Genomic DNA, 21,250 nt, shown 5'->3' on the forward strand with positions numbered 1-21,250 from the left:
ACGAAATACAAATTGTGGCCATCAGTGTTTAAACCATTGTACTTAGCAATAGGGCATTTTGTCTTGTGGTATGATTCTCGCTTTGGGTGTGAGAGGTCCCGAGTTCGATTCTCGAGATGCCCCGTTGACTTTTTGCATGTGAGATTTAAATACTAGGTAAGAACTATCATGGAACAACATGTTCTTTAGTGCATTCTCCTATCAAGATGAGGTTATTAAGTAAAAGTAAACTTAGAGCACAAGACCACAATATGACCAAATGCATATGGTTACCTACAATGTTTAAACTAAGTGCTTAGCAATAAATGATTTGCTCTAGTGATATGATTCTCAGAATGCTTCATTGAGTTTTTCCAAAACAATATGTGTTAAATGGCCATTACAAATTAATAAATATATAAACATTTGGTGCCTAGTTTGTCAGTATTTATAATCAGTATTTCAAAAAAAAAAAAAAACCCAACATGAAAGAATATGGCCAAAGATGACCAAATTAAAGCAAATGAACACAATATGACCAAATATGGTAATCTTTCATGTTTAACTTAAATTTTACAGCAGAGGGCATTTGGTCCAGTGGTATGATTCTCGCTTTGGGTGCGAGAGGTCCCCAGTTCGATTCTCGGAATGCCCCGTTGACTTTTTGGATATCAGATTTAAATACTAGGTAAGAACTATCATGGAACTACATGTTCTTTAGTGCATTTTCCTATCAAGACTAACTTATTAAGTAAAGGTCAACATAGAGCACAAGACCACTATATGACCAAATACATATGGTGGCCATCAATGTTTAAACCATAGTACTTAGCAATAGGGCATTTTGTCTTGTGGTATGATTCTCGCTTTGGGTGCGAGAGGTCCCAAGTTTGATTCTCGAGATGCCCCGTTGACTTTTTGCATGTGAGATTTAAATACTAGGTAAGAACTATCATGGAACAACATGTTCTTTAGTGCATTCTCCTATCAAGATGAGCTTATTAAGTAAAAGTAAACTTAGAGCACAATACCACAATATGACCAAATACATATGGTTACCTGCAATGTTTAAACTATGTGCTTAGCAATAAATGATTTGCTCTAGTGATATGATTCTCAGAATGCTTCATTGACTTTTTCCAAAAGAATATATGTTAAATGGCCATTCAAAATCAATGGATATAAACATTTAGTAAGTCAACATAGAGCACAAGACCACAATATGACCAAATACAAATGGTGGCCATCAATGTTTAAACCATCGTATTTAGCAATAGGGCATTTTGTCTTGTGGTATGATTCTCGCTTTTGGTGCGAGAGGTCCCAAGTTCGATTCTCGAAATGCCAAGTTGACTTTTTGCATGTGAGATTTAAATGCTAGGTAAGAACTATCATGGAACAACAAGTTCTTTAGTGCATTCTCCTATCAAGATGAGCTTATTAAGTAAAGGTAAACTTAGAGCACAAGACCACAATATGACCAAATACATATGGTTACCTGCAATGTTTAAACTAAGTGATTAGCAATAAATGATTTGCTCTAGTGATATAATTCTCAGAATGCTTCATTGACTTTTTCCAAAACAATAATTGTTAAATGGCCATTCAAAATCAATGGATATAAACATTTGGTAAGTCAACATAGAGCACAAGGCCACAATATGACGAAATACAAATGGTGGCCATCAATGTTTAAACCATAGTACTTAGCAATAGGGCATTTTGTCTTGTGGTATGATTCTCGCTTTGGGTGCAAGTGGTCCCGAGTTCGATTCTCGAGATGCCCCGTTGACTTTTTGCATGTGAGATTTAAATGCTAGGTAAGAACTATCATGGAACAACATGTTCTTAAGTGCATTCTCCTATCAAGATGAGTTTATTAAGTAAAAGTAAACTTAGAGCACAAGACCACAATATGACCAAATACATATGGTTACCTGCAATGTATAAACTAAGTGCTTAGCAATAAATGATTTGCTCAAGTGATATGATTCTCAGAATGCTTCATTGAGTTTTTCCAAAAGAATATGTGTTAAATGGCCATTACAAATTAATGGATTTAAACATTTGGTGCCTAGTTTGTCAGTATTTATAATCAGTATTTCAAAAAAAAAAAACATTACCAACATGAAAGAATATGGCCAAAGATGACCAAATTATAGCAAGTGAACACAATATGACCAAATATGGTAATCATTCATGTTTAACTTAAATTTTACAGCAAGAGGGCATTTGGTCTAGTGGTATGATTCTCGCTTTGGGTGCGAGAGGTCCCGAGTTCGATTCTCGGAATGCCCCGTTGACTTTTTGGATATCAGATTTAAATACTAGGTAAGAACTATCATGGAACTACATGTTCTTTAGTGCATTCTCCTATCAAGATGAGCTTATTAAGTAAAAGTAAACTTAGAGCACAAGACCACAATACGACCAAATACATATGGTTACCTGCAATGTATAAACTAAGTGCTTAGCAATAAATGATTTGCTCTAGTGATATGATTCTCAGAATGCTTCATTGAGTTTTTCCAAAAGAATATGTGTTAAATGGCCATTCAAAATTAATGGATATAAACATTTGGTGCCTAGTTTGTCATTATTTGTAATCAGTATTTCAAAAAAAAAAAAAAATTACCAACATGAAAGAATATGGCCAAAGATGACCAAATTAAAGCAAGTGAACACAATATGACCAAATATGGTAATCTTTCATGTTGAACTTAAATTTTAGAGCAAGAGGGCATTTGGTCTAGTGGTATGATTCTCGCTTTGGGTGCGAGAGGTCCCGAGTTCGATTCTCGGAATGCCCCGTTGACTTTTTGCATGTGATATTTAAATACTAGGTAAGAACTATCATGGAACAACATGTTCTTTAGTGCATTCTCCTATCAAGATGAGCTTATTAAGTAAAAGTAAACTTAGAGCACAGGACCACAATATGACAAAATACATATGGTGACCGGCAATGTTTAAACTAAGTGCTTAGCAATAAATGATTTGCTCTAGTGATATGATTCTTAGAATGCTTCATTGACTTTTTCCAAAACAATATGTGTTAAATGGCCATTCCAAATCAATGATAATAAACATTTGGTAAGTCAACATAGAGCACAAGACCAAAATATGACGAAATACAAATTGTGGCCATCAGTGTTTAAACCATTGTACTTAGCAATAGGGCATTTTGTCTTGTGGTATGATTCTCGCTTTGGGTGCGAGAGGTCCCGAGTTCGATTCTCGAGATGCCCCGTTGACTTTTTGCATGTGAGATTTAAATACTAGGTAAGAACTATCATGGAACAACATGTTCTTTAGTGCATTCTCCTATCAAGATGAGGTTATTAAGTAAAAGTAAACTTAGAGCACAAGACCACAATATGACCAAATACATATGGTTACCTGCAATGTATAAACTAAGTGCTTAGCAATAAATTATTTGCTCTAGTGATATGATTCTCAGAATGCTTCATTGAGTTTTTCCAAAACAATATGTGTTGAATGGCCATTACAAATTAATGGATATAAACATTTGGTGCCTAGTTTGTCAGTATTTATAATCAGTATTTCAAACAAAAAAAAATTACCAACATGAAAGAATATGGCCAAAGATGACCAAATTAAAGCACGTGAACACAATATGACCAAATATGGTAATCTTTCATGTTTAACTTAAATTTTAGAGCAAGAGGGCATTTGGTCTAGTGGTATGATTCTCGCTTTGGGTGCGAGAGGTCCCGAGGTTGATTCTCGGAATGCCCCGTTGACTTTTTGGACATCAGATTTAAATACTAGGTAAGAACTATCATGGAACTACATGTTGTTTAGTGCATTTTCCTATCAACATGAGCTTATTAAGTAAAAGTAAACTTAGAGCACAAGACCACAATATGACCAAATACATATGGTTATCTGCAATGTTTAAACTAAGTTCTTAGCAATAAATGATTTGCTCTAGTGAAATGATTCTCAGAATGCTTCATTGACTTTTTCCAAAACAATAAGTGTTAAATGGCCATTCCAAATCAATGGATATAAACATTTGGTAAGTCAACATAGAGCACAAGACCACAATATGACGAAATACAAATGGTGTCCATCAATGTTTAAACCATAGTACTTAGCAATAGGGTATTTCATCTTGTGCTATGATTCTCGCTTTTGGTGCAAGAGGTCTCGAGTTCGATTCTCGAAATGCCCTGTTGACTTTTTGCATGTGAGATTTAAATGCTACGTAAGAACTATCATGGAACAACATGTTCTTTAGTGCATTCTCCTATCAAGATGAGCTTATTAAGTAAAACTAAACTTAGAGCACAAGACCACAATATGACCAAATGCATATGGTTACCTACAATGTTTAAACTAAGTGCTTAGCAATAAATGATTTGCTCTAGTGATATGATTCTCAGAATGCTTCATTGAGTTTTTCCAAAACAATATGTGTTAAATGGCCATTACAAATTAATAAATATATAAACATTTGGTGCCTAGTTTGTCAGTATTTATAATCAGTATTTCAAAAAAAAAAAAAAAAACCAACATGAAAGAATATGGCCAAAGATGACCAAATTAAAGCAAGTGAACACAATATGACCAAATATGGTAATCTTTCATGTTTAACTTAAATTTTACAGCAGAGGGCATTTGGTCCAGTGGTATGATTCTCGCTTTGGGTGCGAGAGGTCCCCAGTTCGATTCTCGGAATGCCCCGTTGACTTTTTGGATATCAGATTTAAATACTAGGTAAGAACTATCATGGAACTACATGTTCTTTAGTGCATTTTCCTATCAAGACTAACTTATTAAGTAAAGGTCAACATAGAGCACAAGACCACTATATGACCAAATACATATGGTGGCCATCAATGTTTAAACCATAGTACTTAGCAATAGGGCATTTTGTCTTGTGGTATGATTCTCGCTTTGGGTGCGAGAGGTCCCAAGTTTGATTCTCGAGATGCCCCGTTGACTTTTTGCATGTGAGATTTAAATACTAGGTAAGAACTATCATGGAAACACATGTTCTTTAGTGCATTCTCCTATCAAGATGAGCTTATTAAGTAAAAGTAAACTTAGAGCACAATACCACAATATGACCAAATACGTATGGTTACCTGCAATGTTTAAACTATGTGCTTAGCAATAAATGATTTGCTCTAGTGATATGATTCTCAGAATGCTTCATTGACTTTTTCCAAAAGAATATGTGTTAAATGGCCATTCAAAATCAATGGATATAAACATTTAGTAAGTCAACATAGAGCACAAGGCCACAATATGACGAAATACAAATGGTGGCCATCAATGTTTAAACCATAGTACTTAGCAATAGGGCATTTTGTCTTGTGGTATGATTCTCGCTTTGGGTGCAAGAGGTCCCGAGTTCGATTCTCGAGATGCCCCGTTGACTTTTTGCATGTGAGATTTAAATGCTAGGTAAGAACTATCATGGAACAACGTGTTCTTTAGTGCATTCTCCTATCAAGATGAGCTTATTAAGTAAAAGTTAACTTAGAGCACAAGACCACAATATGACCAAATACATATGGTTACCTGCAATGTATAAACTAAGTGCTTAGCAATAAATGATTTGCTCAAGTGATATGATTCTCAGAATGCTTCATTTAGTTTTTCCAAAAGAATATGTGTTAAATGGCCATTACAAATTAATGGATTTAAACATTTGGTGCCTAGTTTGTCAGTATTTATAATCAGTATTTCAAAAAAAAAAAACATTACCAACATGAAAGAATATGGCCAAAGATGACCAAATTATAGCAAGTGAACACAATATGACCATATATGGTAATCTTTCATGTTTAACTTAAATTTTACAGCAAGAGGGCATTTGGTCTAGTGGTATGATTCTCGCTTTGGGTGCGAGAGGTCCCGAGTTCGATTCTCGGAATGCCCCGTTGACTTTTTGGATATCAGATTTAAATACTTGGTAAGAACTATCATGGAACTACATGTTCTTTAGTGCATTTTCCTATCAAGACTAACTTATTAAGTAAAGGTCAACATAGAGCACAAGACCACAATATGACCAAATACATATAGTGGCCATCAATGTTTAAACCATAGTACTTAGCAATAGGGCATTTTGTCTTGTGGTATGATTCTCTGTTTGGGTGCTAGCGGTCCCGAGTTCGATTCTCGAGATGCCCCATTGACTTTTTGCATGTGAGATTTAAATACTAGGTAAGAACTATCATGGAACAACATGTTCTTTAGTGCATTCTCCTATCAAGATGAGCTTATTAAGTAAAAGTAAACTTAGAGCACAATACCACAATATGAACAAATACATATGGTTACCTGCAATGTTTAAACTAAGTGCTTAGCAATAAATGATTTGCTCTAGTGATATGATTCTCAGAATGCTTCATTGACTTTTTCCAAAACAATATGTGTTAAATGGCCATTCCAAATCAATGGGTATAAACATTTGGTAAGTCAACATAGAGCACAAGACCACAATATGACGAAATACAAATGGTGGCCATCAATGTTTAAACCATAGTACTTAGCAATAGGGCATTTGGTCTAGTGGTATGATTCTCGCTTTGGGTGCGAGAGTTCCCGAGTTCGATTCTCGAGATGTCCCGTTGACTTTTTGCATGTGATATTTAAATACTAGGTAAGAACTATCATGGAACAAAATGTTCTTTACTGCATTCTCCTATCAAGATGAGCTTATTAAGTAAAAGTAAACTTAGAGAAGAAGACCACAATATGACCAAATACATATGGTGACCTGCAATGTTTAAAATCAGTACTTAGCAATAAATGATTTGCTCTAGTGATATGATTCTCAGAATGCTTCATTGACTTTTTTCAAAACAATATTTGTTAAAGGGCCATTCAAAATTAATGGATATAAACATTTGGTGCCTAGTTTGTCAATATTTATAATCAGTATTTCAAAAAAAAAAAATTACCAACATGAAAGAATATGGCCAAAGATGACCAAATTAAAGCAAGTGAACACAATATGACCAAATATGGTAATCTTTCATGTTTAACTTAAATTTTACAGCAAGAGGGCATTTGGTGTAGTGGTAAGATTCTCGCTTTGGGTGCGAGAGGTCACGAGTTCGATTCTCGGAATGCCCCGTTGCCTTTTTGGATATCAGATTTAAATACTAGGTAAGAACTATCATGGAACTACATGTTCTTTAGTGCATTTTCCTATCAAGACTAACTTATTAAGTAAAGGTCAACATAGAGCACAAGACCACAATATGACCAAATACATATGGTGGCCATCAATGTTTAAACCATAGTACTTAGCAATAGGGCATTTTGTCTTGTGGTTTGATTCTCGGTTTGGGTGCGAGAGGTCCCGAGTTCGATTCTCGAGTTGCCCCATTGACTTTTTGGATGTGAGATTTAAATACTAGGTAAGAACTATCATGGAACAACATGTTCTTTAGTGGATTCTCCTATCAAGATGAGCTTATTAAGTAAAAGTAAACTTAGAGCACAATACCACAATATGAACAAATACATATGGTTACCTGCAATGTTTAAACTAAGTGCTTAGCAATAAATGATTTGCTCTAGTGATATGATTCTCAGAATGCTTCATTAACTTTTTCCAAAAGAATATGTGTTAAATGGCCATTCAAAATCAATGGATATAAACATTTAGTAAGTCAACATAGAGCACAAGACCACAATATGACCAAATACTTATGGTGGCCATCAATGTTTAAACCATAGTACTTAGCAATAGGGCATTTGGTCTAGGGGTATGATTCTCGCTTTGGGTGCGAGACGTCCCGAGTTAGATTCTCGGAATGCCCCGTTGACTTTTTGCATGTGAGATTTAAATACTAGGTAAGAACTATCATGGAACAACATGTTCTTTAGTGCATTCTCATATCAAGATGAGCTTATTAAGTAAAAGTAAACGTAGAGCACAAGACCACAATATGACCAAATACATATGGTGACCTGCAATATTTAAACTAAGTGCTTAACAATAAATGATTTGCTCTAGTGATATGATTCTCAGGATGCTTCATTGAGTTTTTCCAAAAGAATATGTGTTAAATGGCCATTACAAATTAATGGATATAAACATTTGGTGCGTAGTTTGTCAGTATTTATAATCAGAATTTCAAAAAAAAAAAAAAATTACCAACATGAAAGAATATGGCCAAAGATGACCAAATTATAGCAAGTGAACACAATATGACCAAATATGGTAATCTTTCATGTTTAACTTATATTTTACAGCAAGAGGGCATTTGGTCTAGTGGTATGATTCTCGCTTTGGGTGCGAGAGGTCCCGAGTTCGATTCTCGGAATGCCCCGTTGACTTTTTGGATATCAGATTTAAATACTAGGTAAGAACTATCATGGAACTACATGTTCTTTAGTGCATTTTCCTATCAAGACTAACTTATTAAGTAAAGGTCAACATAGAGCACAAGACCACAATATGACCAAATACATATGGTGGCCATCAATGTTTAAACCATAGTACTTAGCAATAGGGCATTTTGTCTTGTGGTATGATTCTCGGTTTGGGTGCGAGAGGTCCCGAGTTCGATTCTCGAGATGCCCCATTGATTTTTTGCATGTGAGATTTAAATACTAGGTAAGAACTATCATGGAACAACATGTTCTTTAGTGCATTCTCCTATCAAGATGAGCTTATTAAGTAAAAGTAAACTTAGAGCACAAGACCACAATATGACCAAATACATATGGTGACCTGCAATGTTTAAACTAAGTGCTTAGCAAGAAATGATTTGCTCTAGTGATATCATTCTCAGAATGCTTCATTGACTCTTTTCAAAACAATATTTGTTAAATGGCCATTCAAAATTAATGGATATAAACATTTGGTGCCTAGTTTGTCAGTATTTGTAATCAGTATTTCAAAAAAAAAAAAATTGCCAACATGAAAGAATATGGCCAAAGATGACCAAATTAAAGCAAGTGAACACAATATGACCAAATATGGTAATCTTTCATGTTGAACTTAAATTTTAGAGCAAGAGGGCATTTGGTCTAGTGGTATGATTCTCGCTTTGGGTGCGAGAGGTCCCGAGTTCGATTCTCGGAATGCCCCGTTGACTTTTTGGATATCAGATTTAAATACTAGGTAAGAACTATCATGGAACTACATGTTCTTTAGTGCATTTTCCTATCAAGACTAACTTATTAAGTAAAGGTCAACATAGAGCACAAGACCACAATATGACCAAATACATATGGTGGCCATCAATGTTTAAACCATAGTACTTAGCAATAGGGCATTTTGTCTTGTGGTATGATTTTCGGTTTGGGTGCGAGAGGTCCCAAGTTCGATTTTCGAGATGCCCCATTGACTTTTTGCATGTGAGATTTAAATACTAGGTAAGAACTATCATGGAACAACAACATGTTCTTTAGTGCATTCTCCTATCAAGATGAGCTTATTAAGTAAAAGTAAACTTAGAGCACAAGACCACAATATGACCAAATACATATGGTGACCTGCAATGTTTAAACTAAGTTCTTAGCAGTAAATGATTTGCTCTAGTGATATGATTCTCAGAATGCTTCATTGACTTTTTCCAAAACAATATGTGTTCAATGGCCATTCAAAATCAATGGATATAAACATTTGGTGCCTAGTTTGTCAGTATTTATAATCAATATTTCAAAAAAATAAAATTACCAAAATGAAAGAATATGGCCAAAGATGACCAAATTAAAGCAAGTGAACATAATGCTTCATTTACTTTTTCATGTTTAACATAAATTGTATAGCAAGAGGGCATTTGGTCTAGTGGTATGATTCTCGCTTTGGGTGCGAGAGGTCCCGAGTTCCATTCTCGGAATGCCCCGTTGACTTTTTGGATATCAGATTTAAATACTAGGTAAGAACTATCATGGAACTACATGTTCTTCACTGCATTTTCCTATCAAGACTAACTTATTAAGTAAAAGTCAACATAGAGCACAAGAACACAATATGACCAAATGCATATGGTGGCCTTGAATGTTTAAACCAAAGTACTTAGCATTTGGTCTAGTGGTATGATTCTCGCTTTGGGTGCGAGAGGTCCCGAGTTCGATTCTCGGAATGCCCCTTTGACCTTTTTCCTGGGTGAACATATGGTTCAAATTGCAGCTCATAACAATTGCATATAATATTAATGTGTCGGGTCTTTGGTTCTAGATAGTAATGAATTTACAAAGCATGTTTTGTTCTTAAATTTTCCATACAACAACAGTTTCAAGCACAAGTAACATAGATTGCAATTACTGTGCTTTCATTGAAACTAACCCATACAGAAACAGTTCAAGCACGAAGCAGAAAGTACTAGAAAGAGCGAACTTACTTACTGAATTTAGTGGAAGAGATGCATTCACTGATCCCTAAAAGCAAGTCTTCAATCCTGTCACATTTCAGGTGGACCCAGTCACAGTGTTGTGAGACAAGAAAGCTGGTTCAGGTTTTCGTCGAACATTGTGGTAGGCGTAAGTCATGCCAAACCAAATAGCTTATTAGGATCGGCGAATTATTTCAGTGACCATGAGAAGCAACAGACAAGAGACTATGGCGTGTTTGTACTGCGCAATCCAATGTAAATTATGGGCACTCTTATTTGTTAAATTATAGCTTCATAGAGTGTACCCATTGTAAATTTCGGCTTCATACTTATTGTTAATACAATGTAATTAAACCTGTGATGCAATTTTGTTTTAGATAATGTTAACCATTAATTTTACATAATTTAAAAATAAAAATAAAAGCAGTATAATCTACCCTGAATCACGACATGTATTTTAATATTTACACTACAAGAAAACACTGATTTTTCGACTACGAACGGCGACTATATTCGTAGTCGTTAAATTTAGCGACTAATTACCCACTAATGCGTAACTGCTTTATGACTATTCCTACATAGTTACTCTTTAGTCGCTAATTAGCGACAAAATATTTTAGTCGCTAAATGGCGACAAAAACGCGACGAAATAAGAAAAGTCGTAAATTTGGCAACTATTTTGCGACAGTCTCGGCGGGTTGCAAACGGTAGTCTCAAAATAGTCGCTAAATTAGCGACTAAATGGTAGTTGCTTGTGTAGTCGTTAATTTGGCGACTATTTTGCGACATTTTTGGCGGGTCGCAAAATTTAATCGCAAAATAGTCCCTAAAAGTTGGTTTAAAACACATTTTTAGTATTCCGGAGTAGGTGTACTTGTATTTGGTGATTACGTAATATAGTCACTTTTTAGTCGCTAAATATCTCTATATAAACTGAGCTCACCAATAGTTTTTCTCACTCGCAGAAACACAAAGCAACACACACAAAAAAACGAGATCATAGAGATTTATAATAATGTCAGGAAGTTACGAGAGTGGATGTAAAAGAGGATCGATGAGGTGACGGGAAATTTTACAGAAGAGTTCAGAGCCGGGATGGAGCAGTTCATGCAATTTGCAAATAGCCAGCCTTTTGCACAAGTAAATGGGGGTAAGTTTTTTTGCCCTTGTAGTAGGTGCAAAAACGGGAAGCGTTTTCTAGGGACTAGAATTTCGAATCATCTTTTTAGTTATGGGTTTATGCCAGATTATTATGTTTGGAATAAGCATGAGGAAGAAATTAATATGGATATAGGAACAAGTACTGTTGATCCGATATTTATTAGTGGGAGTGAGGAAGTGGGTAATGTAGCAGAAGATAGATATGTGAATATGGTGAATGATGCATTTCCTTCTAATGTGAGTTTTGATGATAACTATCAATGGGATGGGGGTTATCAGAGTGTAGAAGAACCAGTACTTAACCATTCAAAAAAAATTCTGTGATTTGTTAGAAAGTGCAAAAAATCCAATATATGATGGTTGTCCTGAAGATCAGTCACAATTATCTTTAGCTGCTAGAGTTATGCAAAATAAGGCAGATTATAATATGAGTGAAAAGTTAGTGGATTCAGTATGTTAAATGTTGAGTGATTATTTACCAGAGGGAAACCAGGCTATGGGTTCTCATTACGAGACAGAGAAATTGATGCGCAATTTAGGACTCCCATATCATACAATTGATGTTTGTATAAACAATTGTATGTTATTCTGGAAAGATGACAAAAAGGAAGAAAAATGTTTGTTTTGTGATGCACCAAGATGGAAGCCTAAGAATGACCGACGCAGAACCAAAGTACCATATAGTCGTATGTGGTACTTACCTATTGGTGATAGACTGAAGAGAATGTATCAGAGTCACAAGACTGCAGCAGCAATGTGATGGCATGCCGAGCACCAAGCAAAGGTTGGAGAAATGAGTCATCCGTCTGATGCAGCGGAGTGGAAGTAGTTTCAAGAACAAAATCCTCAATTTACTGAAGAACCCCGTAACGTGTATTTGGGATTGTGTACTAATGGGTTCAATCCATTTGGGATTTCTCGTCACCATTCACTATGGCCAGTGATATTGACGCCATATAATCTACCCCCTGGTATGTGCATGGATGCTGAGTACTTGTTTCTTACAATTCTGAATTCTGGTCCAAACCATCCGCGAGCTAGTCTTGATGTCTTTCTCCAACCTCTTATTGATGAGTTAAAAGAGTTGTGGTCTACTGGAGTCGATACATATGATGTGTCCTTGGGCCAAATTTTCAACCTAAAAGCAGTGCTGATGTGGATGATAAGCGACTTTCTTGCGTCTGGCATGTTATCTGGATGGACAACACACGGTAAATTGTCTTGTCCAGTTGCATGGACGATATAAAGTCTTTTTATCTAGCGAATGGAAGGAAGACATGTTGGTTTGATTGTCATCGGAGATTTCTTCCTCCTGATCATCCTCTGAGGAGGAATAAAAAAGACTTTCTGAAGGGAAAAGACGCTACAAGAGAGTATCCACCAGAGTCCTTGACCGGTGAGCAATTTTATTCTGAGCGGTTGAATTCTGTAAATCCTCCAGGAACCAAGGACGTCGGTGGAAATGGTCATGAAAGGAAGATGCATGGATATGGAAAGCACCATAAATGGCACAAGTAAAGCATTTTATGGTCGCTACCGTACTGGAAGGACCTTAATCTCCGACATAATATTGATGTGATGCATACAGAGAAGAATTTTTTGGACAACATTATGTACACTCTTATGCGTGTGAAAGGTAAACCAAAAGATTATGTCATGTCAAGGTTGGATATAGCAAAATTCTGTTCTCGGCCACACTTACATCTTGATAGTAGGGGTAAAACACCTTTCCCGCCCTATACATTGACAGACGAAGCCAGAACAAGCTTATTGGAATGTGTGAAATACTCGGTTAAATTCCCAGATGGCTATTCAGCAGACTTAGCTAGTTGTGTTGATATGTAAAATGGAAAGTTTTCAGGCATGAAGAGCCATGAATGCCATGTTTTCATGGAGCGGTTACTTCCATTTATCTTTGAAGAACTCCTTGACTGGAATGTCCAGCTTGCATTATCAGGTATATTAATTAATTATTTAAAGTTCTATATATATATATGAAGTGAGTAACTGTATTTCCGTAATTAATGAGATGAAGTTTGAATAAATATAATATTGTAGGGGTTGGAGCATTTTTCCGGGACTTATGCTCGAGAACTTTGCAAACAAGTCGACTTCAAATTCTAAAACAGAACATTGTTTTAATCCTCTGCAATTTGGAAAAGAAATTTCCACCATCCTTTTTTGATGTGATGGAGCACCTGCCAATACATCTTCCCTATGAAGCTGAATTGGGAGGCCCTGTCCAATATAGGTGGATATATCCTTTTGAAAGGTTTTTCAAAAAATTGAAAGGAAAAGCAAAGAACAAAGAATATGCGGCTGGATCAATTGTTGAATCATATATCAATGACGAGATTGCTTATTTCTCTGAGCACTACTTTGCTGCGAACATACGAACAAAATCAAGGTGAGCAATTAAGAGTAAATATTTTTAATGTGATATTTAATTTAATAGTTATAATAATTACTTTTTAAATATTTGGTCAGATTAACAAGATTTGATGAAGGTGAAGCGTTTGGATATCATGTCCCTGGAGTACCCTCTATATTTACTCAAGTTGGCCGTCCAAGTGGAGAAATGAATGAAATATGACTTTCACGTGATGACTATCGTTGCGCACACACATATGTTTTACGGAATTGTGACTATTTTCAGCCAATTGAGAGGTATATAATTAGTCACATATCACAAATTAGTTACATTTTAAGATATCTAATTCCACTATATTTTCTCATATACATTTGTGATCTTATCTTTCTATATAGTATGTTCGAGGATTGTATTTTGCAAAATATCCAGGACTTACCGAGAAAGAACTCTCCGCGAAAAGAGCTGATGAATATCATTCTTGGGTTAAAAAATATGTATGCTAAACCATTTTTCGTGATATACATATTGTACTTATTGTTATTATTTAACATAACAAGACTTGTATATATGCAGGTTAGTTATTGGAACGCCTCAAATCCATTTCCTAGTTGGGTTTAAGAGATTGTGCATGGACCTTTGAGCAAGGCTAAAACATGGCCAATGTATTTTACAAGAGGTTATTTGTTTCATACTGAGAACCACGGTGCTGGACGAAAGACATGTAATTATGGGTTCTCTGTTAAAGGTGAAAATTATGCGGATGCATCTGACGCTGCTGATTTCTACGGAACAATAACTGATATCATAGAACTTGAGTATGAGGGGATGCTTGGTTTGAAGATCACACTATTTAAGTGCAAGTGGTATGATCCTGTAATTGGTAGAGGCACTCGGAGAAGTAATGGTGGCGTTGTAGACGTTCTTTCATCCAAAAAGTATAATAAAAATGAACCATTTATTCTAGGTATGTATATAAATGCCCCAATAATTATTTATTGTCATTATCACATTTATATATAATATGTGTAACTTTTACACGTTGATTGCAAAACAGCATCTCAAGCCTCACAGGTTTGTTATATCCCGTACCCATACATAAAAAAACCGAAGCATTTATGGTTCAATGTTCTACAAGTGAATCTGAGGGGAAACATTGATGGAGAACCGAGTCTTTTGCAAACAGAAAATGATGATGTTTTATTAATGACCACAATTCAAGATGTCATAGTAGACAATTTGGAAAGGGGAGATCCAATAAACATTGACTACGATGTTGCAGACGCGGAACCTGAAGATGAATTTATGTGTAATTTATCGTCTTCGGAAGATGATGAATAAGACGACGAAGAACCCTGAAGATTATAATGGTGCTTTAAGATATGTTAATTAAATTATGTACTTTAATAAACGTAATTGTTTATTTTTACTTTTTAATAAAAATTAAAAAACTTGTGTTCTCTAGTTATTTAAATTTATTTCCTTAAAGCACCACATATTGAATCATAAGTTTTTTTAAGTAATAAAAAAAACAAATAAAAATTTACAACTAGGGGTACTTGAACCCGGGTCTAGGTATGTTTAGTAACCATACACAACCAGCTGATCCATCTTCTCTTTAGTGATTATAATCAAAACATGTTGTTTATAATGTGTAAATCATTTATTATATTTTGGACAAAGAAATTTGGGCCAAAAATCAAATCGGGCCCAAAAACAATTGATCCAAATGCGATCCATCGCATTTTCTTCCTCTCATCGATACTCAGAGAAACCCTAAATCATTTTCTTCTTCGATCAATCCGCAGCCAACCTTTCTTCTCTTCAATCAATCTTTGCCGTTCTCTTTGATCAATCTTCCTTTCTTCTCTTCGATCCATCTTCCTCGATCGTTGAATCTTGTCTCATGGCGTCGAATGCTGCAATTAAAACCAAAAAGAGAAAGGTTGGGTGCCTTTCTCAGAGAGCCGGACCCTCTAACCCACCCGCAGCCGCCGGACGAAGAAACAACCTCTTCCACCTCAGTACACTCTCACGTCGATGGCTCGAATTCTTCCGCCGTTCACGCCCCAAGAGATACAACGAGTTATCCTCCAAAATTTCCGGAACTTCCCAGCGCCACAGACGCTTTTCCAGGACTCCGTCAATTGCCTTCTTGATCCGCCTATTTCGACAACGGAGGTTCAGAACAATACTCCGAATGAACCGGAGGATCATCCGCTGTCTCCACCGCAGCACTCCCATGGTCAATCTCGACAACCATCTTCTCAAGGTAACAATTACGATGTTGAGCCTCAACTCCAGGATGACACTATGCAATCTCTTACTGCTCTGCTTACGATGCCTGGCCATGAGAAGATTACAACTGTTCTCTCTCCCATACCGTTGCCGAAAACAACTTGGTAATGTTTGTGGCTTTGGTTTGTTTTAATTCTAATTTGTAGCGAATTGGTAATGTTTGTGGTTTGGTTTGTTTTAACTCTCGTCTGTAGCAATTGGTTTGACAACTTGGTAATGTTTGTAGCAAATTGGTAATGTTTGTCTTTGGTTCGACAATATGTTTGTCTTAGGTAGAAGATAACTTGGTAATGTTTGTCTTTGGTTCGACAATATGTTTGGTACTTGTTTGTCTTTGATTCTCGTTGCTTCTATTGGTTGGTCAATCTCGTTTATTTAATTTGATTGTGCATGAAAGTATTGCATAGTTAAGTATTGCATAGTTATAGAATCTCTTTGGCATTGTTTACATGTGTATGTGAAACCATTGATGCAACATGTGTATGTGAAACCATTGAATCTCTTTGGCATTGTTAACTGATTATTTTTTTTGTGTTTGCTTTCTAACTGATCAAACTAACTACCATTGTTTACATGTGTGTGTGGAGGTTTGATCGGGACAAAAAAGGCCAACTTGTTCGGAAGATTACCAAGATTTATACAAACAAATTCGATGGTCCATATTATACTTGGACTTGTGTGCCTCCCAATAGAAAAGAGAGATACTTCATGGAGTTTGCGGTAAGTTCTGTTCTCTGTAACCTGTTTTCTACTTTTGTTTATTGCTTGTTTTCACTTACATAATTCTTTCTCTCTTTGTTATGTAGAAAACTCACACCTGGGATCCATTGATAACAGGTGTCGTTCAAGAACATTTCAACAGCATCTGTAACCGCCGGATGAAGGGCATGGTTAGCGATGCAAGCATGGCTCAAATAAAACCTTCATGGATTGAAGGTGAACTTTGGAAAGAAATGGTTGCTAATTGGGATACTGAAGAACAATATCAAAGGAGTACCACCTACTCCAAGTGTCGTATGTCTGACCGTAATGGTCTCGGTCCTCACATCCACTTATCAGGCCCTAAGTCATATAGGGAAATCCAAGATGATATGGTACTAAGTCATTTCTACTTTGTTAGTTACATTTATCAACATTTCTATTTTATCTGGTACTAACCATTCTTTAATTTCAAACATCGCAGGAAGAGGAGTTGGGAAGAGAGGTCAGTATGGGTGAAGTTTTTTTCAAAACACATACAAAGCCGGATGGTTCTTATGTTGATGGTAGGCAGAGAAAATCCATCAAGCTTATCAGCAGAAGTTGCAAGAGAAGATGGCTGAGCTCGAGGCAGATTCAACTATTTCAGATGGTATTTCACATCGTCGGGAACTCACCAACGATGAATGTACTGCCATCATTCTTGAGGTAAAGTAGCATTTCTACTCGATCATGCATTTGTTTTGCTCTTTACTTACTGTTTTTCTTTTTCTAAAAACAGTGCACTGAGAAGGATTCACGAGGAACTCCTTATGGTGTTGGAAGCCTCAAAGATACTCTTGAAAAGGGAAAGGGCAATCAACCATCACAAACTGAAGCCTTTCTTACATTGCAAGAGCAACTGAAGGAAGCCCAACGTCAGATTAAAGTTCAGGCTGAAATTCAGGCGACTCTCAAAGCTAAGGCTGTTGTTCGAGAAAAAGAGACTGCTCTCCTTGTGGCTGAGCAAAAGCACGAGATCAAAGAGTTGACAATGATGGCAAAGTTTATGCGCCACACTAATCCAGCCTACTTGGAGTTTATAGCCTCTCAATCAGATGAGAAGGACAATCTTCCATCAACAACTCCATGATCAACTCTATTGTTTCTTTCTTAACTCATGAACTAAGTTCAACTCTATTGCTTTTGGTTTGATTTCTACTTTGGACTTGTGTATGTTCTGCTTTAACAATTATGGTTATGTTTATAATGATTTTTCATTAGATTTTTCGTTTAATATATCAGGATTAAATTCAGGATTACAAAACAATAAAAACCAGTTAATTTCATTATTTTGTAAAACAAAGTAGTCGCCATATAGTCGTCATTTTGACGGCAAATTGTCGTTAAATAGAAGGTAAATAGTCATTAAATAAGACGACTGATTTCAGACTAAAGTCTTGCAAGTTTTTTATTCATGTAAAAAGTCGCAATTTTGTCGCAGATTAGTCGCTAAATTTAGCGACTAATCAACGACTCATGTTAATATAGTCGTTAAATTGTCGGCAAATTGTCGCCACATGTGGTTACTAAATGACGACAATGCAACGACAAATTAACGACAACATTATATCGTCGTTAAATAGTCGCTATTTAACGACTATATGTATTAGCGACAAAATTTTAACTACAACAGTAATTAGTCGTTAAATAGTCATATAATGTTTTTTAATGACTATTTAGCGACTATAACCACAGTGGCCGTTGGCCTGTTTTCTTGTAGTGTTAAAATGTTAATAAAATGATAATTTGAGGATTTAGTCTCTGTTGTAGCACAAAATTAATGACTCAAAACTTAATTTTTCCTGTAATATTAATGACACAAAAAATCTATTATGTCGAACAGCAGTGGAGAATGAAAAGAAAATCTAAAAATTAACATCAAGGAGAGTTCAAATATTAATGAATAGAAAATCATTTATGAAAATTAAGAAACTGTTATAAAATAAGTATGAGTATCCATCACAACAAGTGTGTGCTTTCATCCAATTCATGTAACACTTGTTCACTTGTTCACCAACCTCTCTACATTTTTCTGTCTTTGTCTTCTCCGACACTCTGACGATAAATAGGAGTTATGTACAATAGAAGTGGTATAATGACAAGTTTTACTATCTCTCTAGAGTAAAAGACTATACCTTTTATTTGATCATATATAATGGTAGGCTTTGCGTCCTTGATCATATGTTCAGATCTATATATTTGTATTAAAGGTAAGTTTTTCCTCCTCGCTCCTATGAAAGGCTAATGTCTTTTTTTCATATAATCATTTGGAAGGTTATGCCTCATAATATGATTGTTTTAATTTATGAATATATTATATAGCTTATAATTTTCTTTTAATTTTTTTTTATTTATTGCTAAAACAAGATTTTACAAGTGTTTCATAAAATTTTATATTTAACCATTTTTTATTATTTATATAGTATTACGTCAAACATGGCAAAGTTTGAAATCGTTTTCCTTGATGTCTCTGGAAAAAATTACATGAAATGGGCATTAGATGCAAAAATGTATCAAAAAGGAAATGGGCATTTTTCCAGAGTGCGCCGAGAGCGCCAATATCAAAGGAGATCCCAGAGAGTGGTCGGGGGTTTTCATAGTCATGGGGGAGGGGGGGGGGAATTTCCGAGGGTCATTGGACGGGCGAAGGGTGTTGATATTCAAATTGCAGAAGAGTTGGTGCTAGCAGTTTTGGTTATTAGTCCCATGGAGTTGTATAATGTTATTCTGTGTTTGGATCCGTTGCATCGCCAAAAAGTACATTTTGATTGTCATCAGGGTAGAGAGAGTGAGTGAGACCGACTTCAGGGAGTCTTGTGATCTTGGTCATGTGTAACGCCCGCGAACCAAAACGCTGCGTTTTTGGGGTGGGTGTCGATCGACACCACTTATTTCTGGTTCGACCAGATTGATTTAATTATCGATTTGGACTGGTTTGGTTTAGGAAAAAACACTAAAACCGAGATATTTAAGTGAATTGTCGACCAAAATGGTTTTGGGAAGTTCTCTTGTCGCTTTTGAGATAGAAAGAGGAAAAAGAGAGTTCTTGAGATTTTTTGGTGAGATTGGCGAGATTCTTGACTGTTCTTGAGAAATTTGGAGCTAGGAAGGATCTAGAGGCTTGCTAGGAGGGTTGGATTCGTTGCTTTTGGTCTGAATCTTCCTGCAAAGAGGCGAGTGCATGACCATGGCTAATCTAAGCCCTTGAGTTCCGTGTTCTTGCTTGTTTGTTGTTGTTTTGTGTTTTTTCTTGCTGGGGATTGGTTGCTACAGGTTCCTAAGGATGATTCCGGCATGGGTTTTGAGTATTGGACTATTTGGTAGAGGTTGGGAAGCGAGATTCGACTCTCGGCTTCGAGCGGATCGCAGTTTCAGGTGGAGTGTCGATCGACACCACTTGGTGTTGGTCGACACCACTTGGTGTCGGTCGACACAAGCAAAATGGCATCGATCGACACTGTGGGGTAGTGTCGGTCGACACCAATGCGAGTGTCGGTCGACACCAATGCCAGTGTCGGTCGACACTTGGCTGGTGTCGGTCGACACCTCCCTTCCATCGAGATGATGTGTGCTTTCCAGGTTTGTGTGTTTTGTTTTGTTGATTTTTTGGAACATTGGAATCAATGTTGCTTGTGTGTATAGCCCAGTAGATGGGAGGATTGCTTCACTGAGTATTTATCAAATACTCATGCATCTCAATTTGTGTTTGTGGTGCAGGTAAAGGCAAAGTGTGATCGTGGAATCAAGGCAATGAAGAGGAAGATGTTCTAGGGACTTGATTGGTTGTTGTCTGGCGTTGCTAGGTTGCTACAGTTGTGTCTTTGGAACTTGCTAGGTTGTCGGTTCCTTGTTTCATGTTGTTTGACATTGGAATGATTAAGTTTGGATATTGGTTATTCTATTATGGAGTATTATTGGATATTGGTATTTGTTATTCCGCTGTTGTTTGTGATTGTGGTTAGGTGGCTAGTGGGTATGGGACTACTAGTTGTAGTTTATTTATTTATTATTATTATTTTATTATTATTTATTATCTAAAAAACAAAAAAAACGGGTCAGGTCGTTTCACCATGCATGTAGGGAAGATGATCGAGAAGGGGCGTGAGGCCTATCTGGTTACAATCTCAATGTCAAAGTCAGTGGGGGCAGTTTACGGTTGGCGGTATTCAGATTGTTGAGGAGTTCGAGGATGTTTACCAGTCGTTGTAGGGTTACCACCATCTCAGTCAGATCCCTTCACGATTAAGCTGGAACCCAGAACAACGCCTTTATCCAAGGCGCCTTACAGGATTGCTCTAGCAGAGATGGCAGAGCTGAAGAAGCACCTGGACGATTTGTTGAGCAATGGATTCGTACGTCCTAGCATTTT

The 21,250-nt window shown here is 36.3% G+C and overlaps 5 non-coding genes across 5 annotated transcripts; all 5 read left to right on the plus strand.

The window, feature by feature from the left end:
* Nucleotides 1-2,205: 2,205 nt before the first annotated feature.
* On the plus strand, nucleotides 2,206-2,277 carry TRNAP-UGG (transfer RNA proline (anticodon UGG)). The gene has a single exon. It is a non-coding gene; the product is annotated as a tRNA-Pro (tRNA).
* A 440-nt stretch (nucleotides 2,278-2,717) lies between these two features.
* TRNAP-UGG (transfer RNA proline (anticodon UGG)) lies at nucleotides 2,718-2,789 on the plus strand. Its single transcript has one exon. It is a non-coding gene; the product is annotated as a tRNA-Pro (tRNA).
* A 3,032-nt stretch (nucleotides 2,790-5,821) lies between these two features.
* TRNAP-UGG (transfer RNA proline (anticodon UGG)) lies at nucleotides 5,822-5,893 on the plus strand. Its single transcript has one exon. It is a non-coding gene; the product is annotated as a tRNA-Pro (tRNA).
* A 2,335-nt stretch (nucleotides 5,894-8,228) lies between these two features.
* Nucleotides 8,229-8,300, plus strand: TRNAP-UGG (transfer RNA proline (anticodon UGG)). Its single transcript has one exon. It is a non-coding gene; the product is annotated as a tRNA-Pro (tRNA).
* A 692-nt stretch (nucleotides 8,301-8,992) lies between these two features.
* Nucleotides 8,993-9,064, plus strand: TRNAP-UGG (transfer RNA proline (anticodon UGG)). The gene has a single exon. It is a non-coding gene; the product is annotated as a tRNA-Pro (tRNA).
* Nucleotides 9,065-21,250: the final 12,186 nt, after the last annotated feature.

This window comes from Camelina sativa, chromosome 3 (assembly GCF_030686135.1).
Source record: "Camelina sativa cultivar CO46 ecotype springtype chromosome 3, ASM3068613v1".
NCBI lineage: Eukaryota > Viridiplantae > Streptophyta > Magnoliopsida > Brassicales > Brassicaceae > Camelina > Camelina sativa.